Raw genomic sequence first — 8,897 nt, 5'->3', positions numbered from 1 at the left:
GGGGAGTTATTGTAATTTGATTAACTTTTTAATAGTGGTTAGTCTAAAAAAAATAAAATATATATATATATAATATAAAAAAAGTATATATATATATATATATATAAAATAGTATATATATATATATTTATAAAATATTTTATTTCCTTTTTCTTACCTTTTTATTTTTTTTATTTTTTATATATTTATAATATATTTTATTTCCTTATCTTATTTTATTTTTATTATATATATATATATATATATATATATATATATATATATATATATCTCCCTCCTTTTCTCCTTATTTTTTATTTTCTATCTTTAACTGTTTTGATTTCAGGCATGGCTCAAAGACAATAATAACGACATGGATGAGAAACGTGCTCTCAAAGAGTATGCAATCACATCTTCAGATGAGCCGTACGATGTTATTGTGTACCCAACGGTTGAGGGTAGTAAATTTGAAATAAAGCCTGCACTTATTTACCTAGTGCAGCAAAATCAATTTTTCGGATCACCCACTGAGGATCCGAATCTTCATGTTTCAAATTTTTTAAAACTCAGTGGAACTTTGAAGGCAAACCAAGAGGCCGTAAAGCTGCACCTCTTTCATTTTTCCTTAAGGGATAGAGCTAGTGCTTGGTTTCATTCATTGACTATTGGTTCTATCACTTCATGGGACCAAATGAGGCGAGCTTTCCTTGCCCAATTCTTTCCCCTTTCTCAAACCGCTCAATTCAGGGCGAGGCTTTTTCAATACACTCAAAAAGATGGTGAATCTCTTTACGATGCGTGGGAGCGTTTCAAAGAAATGCTTAGGCTTTGCCCCCATCATGGTTTAGAGAAGTGGCTTATTATCCACACCTTTTATAATGGTCTTTCGTATACCACAAAAATCTATGTTGATGCAGCTGCAGGTGGAGCTTTGATGAATAAAACTTACACAGCAGCATATGATTTGAACGAGGGCATGGCACAAAACCACTATCGGTGGACAAGTGAGAGAGTCATCACTGCTTCTTCACCCTCTAAAAAAGAGGCAGGTATGTACAAAATTTCCTCCCTTGATCATCTAACTGCTAAGGTTGACACACTGACACAAAAATTTGATACAATGAATACTAGTGTTGTCACACCTGCTCCTGTATCACCTCCTTGTGAAGTTTGTGGTGTATTTGGCCATATTGGCATTGATTGCCAACTAGGTAGTGTTGTTAGAGGTCCTGAGCAAGTAAACTATGCTCAATATAATCGAGGGTTTAGAAACAACCAATTTTTTTATCAAACCCCTCAAAATCTTTTTGGACAACAAGCAACACCACCCAGTTATGCAAACAACCAAAGAGTCCCTCAAAAATCCAGCTTGGAACTTTTAATGGAAAATTATGTTATAAATCAATCCAAGCAGCTCCAAGAGCTTAAAAACCAAACGGGATTTTTGAATGACTCTTTTTCCAAAATCACATCCAAGGTAGACTCCATAGCAACTCACAATAAGATACTTAAAACCCAAATCTCTCAAGTGGCCCAACACGTGACTACTTCCTCTCAAACCACCGGGATCTTTCCAGGTCAAACTGAAACCAACCCCAAAGGCCATATAAGTTCTATTATTCTTAGGGATGGTAACCAATTAGAGGACCCCGTTGTGAAAATTAAGAACAATGAGGGAGAGATAGGAAGTGATGAGCCTCAAAGTGAGAAAACTATAGAAGAAAATGAAAAGCCATTTGTTTCACCACCTCATGAGGCTAAAAATCCATTAACACAAGGTTTTGTCAAATCAAAGTTAGATGACCAATTTAGAATTTTTATTGAAATACTTCCAACCAAATTGTCATCTAAACTTAAGAATCCAGAAAATTTCCCCATACCTTGTGTCATAGGATCCGAAAGCATTGAGAAAGCCATGTGTGATTTGGGAGAGAATGCCAGGTTGACGCCACTATCCCTTTGGGAAAGATTGGGTATAGGGTAGAGAAACCTCTTGAACGTCAAGCTAATGACTATAAAGAAGCGCTTCGTGGGAGGCAACCCACGCATTTAACTGTTTTTGTTTTGTTTTGTTTTTATTTGTTTTGTAGGTAATTGTCCGAGTATGATTCGAGAAAACGAAAAATTTTTGAAGTCAATCTATCCAGAACCTTAGCACGGCCCGTGCTCACACTGGCACGGCCGTGCCAGACCTTGCCCTCCAAAAACCATTTCATTATCCAGGAAGTTGGCACGGCCCGTGCTAATATTGGCACGGCTGTGCCCGACCCCAGGTTTGGTTTTACCTCCCCTTTCATCTTCTTCATCCCCCATTCTCGACCACAAACATCTCTCATCCTTCCATTTTTCTAAAACCTCCATAACCACAAAACCTCAAAAACTCCAAATCTCCCTCAAAACTTCACCAATTCACACCAATTCTTTACCCCATCAATCACAAACACCATCCCAATCATAACACACCATTCCAAAACAACTTTCCTCCATCCCTACCAAAAATCATCAAATTCATAGCCCCCATTCACCTACCTAAAAACCCACAAATTCTTCACCAATTCACCCAACCCAACTCCTAACACTTACTCAAAACCCAACCTTCACCAAAACACAAAAGGTTAACCAAGGTTAAGGATTAATGGCATCTAGGAAAGGTGGAGCAAGCTCTTCCGGAGGACCACAATCAAAGAAGAAAACGCAAGCCATGAATCATGACATAGTCTTCAAGGACACCAAGCAAAGGGACAGGTATAAAATTCTTCTCTCTAAACCTTCGCATCCTTGTCGATATCCAGATCCTTATACTTTGAGTGTGCTACGACTAAGGGATAATGTGTTTAACTTACTAGGAAATTTAGGATGGGTTGATATGCTTAGACCTATGAAAGGTTTCGAAAATTTCACTTATGAATTCTTAAGTTCTATTGAGTTTACGAAGGATAAAGTGAATTTTGACAACCCCAATCATAGAGTCTCTTTCCGACTTTTGAATATGGATTATGAGATGTCTCTTGAAAATTTCTGTTAGAGATGGACTTTGCAAATGCGGGGTTCATCCATGACTCTTGGAATCCAAATTTAAAGTCGGAAAACTATGACCCCGCTCTCTTTTGGAAATGCATTACCGGGTTAAGGCAATATAATCCTCGCAACAATAAGGCTAGTAACATTCACAACCCAGTACTTAGATACCTCCAGAGAGTCATGGCTTGTACCATTTGGGGTAGAAAAGAGGTAGGAACAACTAGGACGGATGAACTTTTTATGCTTTGGGCAATGCTTAGTAACAATCCCGTTAATACTTGTTTCTACCTACTTGATTACCTTTCCTCCATAGGAGCTAGACCTGATAATAGAGCTGAGATAGTAGTCGGTGGTATCATTACCTTCATCGCTAGGAAGTTTGGAGTGGGTGAGGAAGATGGGATAAATCCAATTGAGGGCAACAATAGGCTTAATATTGAAACCCTTGTTGCTATGAACTTCATTAAGATTCACCCACCCATGACTTATGCACTTCAACTTCGCATACCTCTTTTATTTCTACTTCCTAACCCATCTCGGACTAACCCCGAGGTGGAGGAAAATTTGTTGTATGTTAGTGATGGATTACAGGTACATGAAGAGCATAATCAAGGTGACGAAGAAGATGCACACATGCACCATGAAGAGGAGCCCCATGACCATAACGACAACAATGAAAGATGGGCATGGATGCAAACCGAGGTACAAAGGATAAGCACCGAGCAACAAAGCCAAGGTGTTGAATTATCCGGTCTAAGAAATGATGTCCTACAGGGCAACCGCATATCCGAAGAAAATAACCAAATGCTTCGGAACATGATGCAACACTTCAACCTCCAAGGCCCTCCCTATGAACCTCAATAAAAATGTGAGCTTTCCTCTTCCTCTTTTTCACCTTATCTCTTCAATCTCTATCTCACTCTTCTTCCTCTCCTCCTCTTTTATTTTTCTTTTATCTTGAATCATTGAGGACAATGCTTCTCCTAAGTGTGGGGGGAGCCTAATAAAGTGTCTTTAGTCGTAGTGTTTCCAAACTCCCTTGAACTTTATTCTTTTGTTTTGTTTTATTGTAAAAGGCATGGTTAAGTAACTAATTTTTATTGAAAATATCATGACACAAAAATTTTCATTGTCTCCTCTTATTTTGTTGATTCTTGTACATAAAAGCAAACTCTTGTGTTTTAACTCTTCTTGATATACCCACATCTCGTTTTAAAGTGAATAAAATTCTCCAATGAGAAAAACACAAAGTTGCTTCCCTTGAGTAATGTATGAATAGGTATTTTAAGGAAACACGTTTTAATCTTAGTGGTGCATTAACCTTTAAAGATTCTCAAAGTGCCAGTAGTATAAGTGAGTATAAGGGAGTTCATAAAAAGCCAAAAAGCCAAATAAATTCCAAGATTTCATCATTGAATCTAGATTGGGGAAGGAGGTAGGCCCTCCGACTTCCTACGTGAAGATGATTGTTATCTTAAGGAAAAACTTTAAAAAGCATCATTGAATCTAGATTTGGGAAGGGGGTAGGCCCTCCGACTTCCTACGTGAAGATGATGTTTTAAGGGATACCATTGAATCTAGATTGGGGAAGGGGGTAGGCCCTCCGACTTCCTACGTGAAGATGTTATTCCTTAAATAAATAACTTAAATGTGCAAATGGCAAAGAACAAAGATTCTCAAATACTCCCATCTTTCTTATATGAATTATAGAAGGAATCTTTCTTGGTTGGTTTAGTGCTAGGATTATACCATGTTTCCTCATAATGCCTATCTTATACAGGAGCAGGAAAAGGGTTGGACTTTACACACACACTCACTTGAAACTTGATCGTTGGGTTGAATAAAAATTACAAGAAATGCTTGAGTTTGTGATTAGTGTACATTTGGGATTTAAGCCCTTGAGGAGACATGTGCTTTAATTGGATTGTCATTTGATATAACTGTTGGTGCTACTATGTTTATGCCTTTTGCTTGAGGACAAGCAAAGATTCAAGTGTGGGGGAGTTTGATGAGTCATTTATTATCTATTTTTATAGGATATTTAGTTTAGTTTTATTTATATTTAAGTTTATTTTATTTTAATATTATTTCCTTTTTGAGCTAGTTTACTACAAATTGCATTTTATTATATTTCAGGAACGAATATTGGATGGATTGAGTCTTGGAGCAAAAGAAAGGGATTTGGAGCTGATTCGGTACAAAAATATGAAGATTCGGAGACAAAAATAAGTCTCCCTCAAGTCAGAATGTTGGCACGGCCCGTGCTAGGCTTGGCACGGCCGTGCCACCCTTCAGAACACCTTTTGCTGCTTTTGCTTGGATTCTGAGCTATTCTATTTTTGCGCGCAATCTCTCGAGGAATATTCTTGGAATATACTTGCTTAGATTTTAAGTCGAATGTGTGCTATAAATAGAGTAGCTAGCCATCACAAATATTCATCTTTTCTTGGAATTGCAATATGTGACAATTGTTTTCTAATAAAAGTTCATTTACTTTATTGTTATTTACTTTTATGCTTTCTCTCTTCTTCTCCTTGTCTACGATGAATGTCAGTGAGTAGACTTCTCTTGTCTTGGGATTGTTGGATAAGTCTAATGACATAATCCTAATCAAACCAAGCTTTAAACCTTAATCTTATGTAACCCTAATTCCTTATCTAAATTCACCGCTTTAACATGGATCAACCATTATCAAACTGTGGAAACGAAAGTGGAGGGTTTGATAATTGTTTATCCATCATCTCAAATATCAATTCATAAAACGAAAGTGGAGTTTTGATATTCGAACAAATGAATTTAGACAAAGATTGCAAAGTCAGCGAAATAGGCTTTGCAATCTTTGAGACATATAGTTTCGATCTTCAAGGGAACTAATAATGATCAAGTCAGCAAAATAGGCTTGGTCGTTAGAGGAACCAAAATCTAATAGTAATCAAGTCAGCGAAATAGGCTTGGTTGCTAGAGGAACAAAAGAGAAACTGTCTTGAGAAATTAGGTCTAACATAAGGTTATAAGTTTAATAGTTTGGTTTGTGAAGGACTTGTCATTAGGATGAACCAATGATTCCAAGGCTTTTATCTTTTCTTTTACTTTCTTATAATTAAAAATCCAAACTTTTAACCTTTGAAACTTTCATCTAATCATTGTTAAAAGTTAATTGAATTCATAACTCCCTGTCGGAACGATACTCATATTTTACTACTTCGATAAGACCGTGCACTTGCGGTTTTATCTCATCACTTCACCCTGGCGACCACTTGACTCTACCGCAATTTGATTAGGAGAAGTGATCTCCACATCAGGTGTAGGAACACTGGTTTCGACGCCTTCATCCTCTTCAGCAATAGGTGAAGCCTCTGCTTGACCAGCTTGAGCGTGTTGGGGGATATCAATTTGGATAGCGTGCGATAGAAATACTGTTATGAGAAGCATATTTCGACACTCACGCCTAAAATAATAAAACAAAAGGTTTTTGAAAAAAAAAACACCTTTAAAGCGTGGTCACCAACGCAAGAATGAGCACTATTGGGATTTGAGTCCTTGCGGGTTTTCATCTTTTTTGGGCTAGGTTGGCCCAAAGTTTCTTCTACTACATCTGTCTCGATGGCTGGAGAATCATGTTTTCTTTTTTTACGGCTCTCTTTCGGTTTGAGAGGCTCAGAGACAGCAGTTCTTTCAGCAGCATCAGGAGAAATTTCAACCTACAAGAAAGTTTAAACTCAAAGATCTCCTACGAAAAGTATGGTTGAAATCACTCAAGAAATAACTTACCTCATCTTCAACAGTGCGGGCTTGTTTTCCTTTGGAAGGTTTTTCGGATTTCTTCTTTTTGTCCGTTTTTGAAGATTTCTTCTTATGAGAAGTTTTGTCAGATTTCGATTTGGATGTCTTTCGAGAGCTATCTTTTTCTGGGTACTCTACTTCCCCTAGAGCCAAAGGAAGCGCTACTAGCCATAAACATAAAATAGATAAGTATCCTCTTTTATTCAATATAATAGATTCGAAAGTTGGATGTTTTCTACAAAAGAAAATCGAAAGGTTCCATTACCTAACCCTATTTCAGATAAAATTCGAATATGAGGATGATTTAAGTGCAGATGCCATCTAAATGTGTATAAGCTGTGCTTGGTCGCAGTTACTCTGTCTTTTTCCCTCTTTATAAATTTTTGTTTCATTCCCATTAGACTATCACAAAATAACCTTTTGGGATAGGGTGGCCTAAAGGCCAAGGCCAACAGACTAGTTGGCAAAACGGGAAACCTCGTTTTAAAATGAAGTGCAAAAAGATATTTACTAGGGGTAAAAGGTGGAAAAGACATTGAGGGAATTTTGTCATGAATCTTATCCCTTAAAGTTTTGGCCGCATAATGAACTGTCCTCTTTAGATGGAGAGGATCATATACAGTTTGAAAGAAGTTTTGAAAAGCTTGAATTTCTCGAATATGCGTACCTCTGTTTTTCTTCGATTTTTTCTGCACAATATGAAAAGCAAGGATCAATTCGGGAAGCAGAGTATCAGGATCTATACGATCGGTTTGGCGCTTGAAATAGCACTGCCACCATCGATAGAATGTTTCCGTGCATGCAAAAGATGAAGTATATGGCTTGGGTTCAAAAATAAGCTTTTGCCGTTGAGCCCGACGCAAGGTAGACCTCCAGACATGCTCTATAAGGGGTTGCCTCAAATCATCTAAACACTTGTACAATGAACTTGGCTTAATTTGAACTAAGCCAAATTGTCTAGCCACATGGTTAGGTTTATAGCCATACACCCCGTACGGACTTCCAACAGTCACTCTACTGGACAAAAAGGTGGGGGTAAGGTAAGCTTCCCAGATGGCATTAATATCTACCTCTTCTTCGCTAGAATCAGTTGGAATCCTGCTGTAAACCATGAAGGCTCATGAGATCTAGTAGTGAAAGGAGCCATCGAAGGTGTGAAGGATGTGCAGCCTAAGAAGGCGTTGTAGGCCACTGCAAACAAATCCGGAGAACTCCTATTTCCGTACTGGAGCATGGCCAAGCCTAGACCTTCGATTGACCTATTATCATAAGCTTTCGAAAGAGCAGGGGGCAGGTGTACTACCAATTTTGTCCTGAAAGTGGCCAAAAGCCACAATTGAAACAGCCAGATAGGGCCAGGAATGATGAGACTACTACCAGGTTGGAAATCTTTTATGCTGGACACTGCATGGTTCAAACTCTCATATAAAGATCCTAAAATGAGCTTACTCAGGCAAATATCTCTCCCTTCATGCAATTGGATTGCTAAGGTTGTAAACTTCTTAGGGATCTGAATCGATCTTGAGCAGAAAATATACATAGACAACCAATAAGTCCGGAAAGCGATATGCTCCTGATCAGACACTGTGGTGCTAGAAGTGTTGCGATGGTCGATGATGAAATTACCATAAGCAGGTCTCGAGAAATTGAAAGATATCTCCGATGAATGGGTGTCAGGATCGAAAGTTTGGCCTATAGGTTTCAAACCGACTAGACCAGCAACGTCTAGCAAAGTAGGTGTCAGCATTCCACATTTTAAATGAAGACTATTAGTTGAGGGGTTCCAGAAATGGAGAGCAGCAATTATCATCTCATTATGATATTTAGGTCCTTGACGGGATAGCTGAATAAGATCAAAAATTCCCATTTCTTTCTAGAAGGAACCTTTGATTTTTTTCCACTTTATCCAACCAATCAAGATATTTCTCATTGTTTTCTATCTTGGGTTCGGTTCTAAATTTAGATTTCAAGAAACTTAGGTCATATGGACCTTTTGACAAAATGAGAGGTAGTTGTTCCTCGCTACAAGGAAAAACAGTGTCTAGTTTTTCCTGATCATCAGAGTCATCCGGCAAAGGCCCTAGGTATGCATGCGATGAGTTTGGGCATAAGAT

At 38.0% G+C, this 8,897-nt stretch overlaps 1 non-coding gene across 1 annotated transcript; it reads right to left on the bottom strand.

The window, feature by feature from the left end:
* Positions 1 to 718: 718 nt before the first annotated feature.
* LOC120576273 (small nucleolar RNA R71) lies at positions 719 to 825 on the bottom strand. Its single transcript, XR_005642350.1, has one exon. It is a non-coding gene; the product is annotated as a small nucleolar RNA R71 (small nucleolar RNA).
* Positions 826 to 8,897: the final 8,072 nt, after the last annotated feature.

Source organism: Medicago truncatula, chromosome 6, assembly GCF_003473485.1.
Source record: "Medicago truncatula cultivar Jemalong A17 chromosome 6, MtrunA17r5.0-ANR, whole genome shotgun sequence".
Taxonomy (NCBI): domain Eukaryota; kingdom Viridiplantae; phylum Streptophyta; class Magnoliopsida; order Fabales; family Fabaceae; genus Medicago; species Medicago truncatula.
The sequence above is the reverse complement of the archived record's forward strand: the minus strand, read 5'-3'. Positions and strand labels throughout refer to the sequence as shown.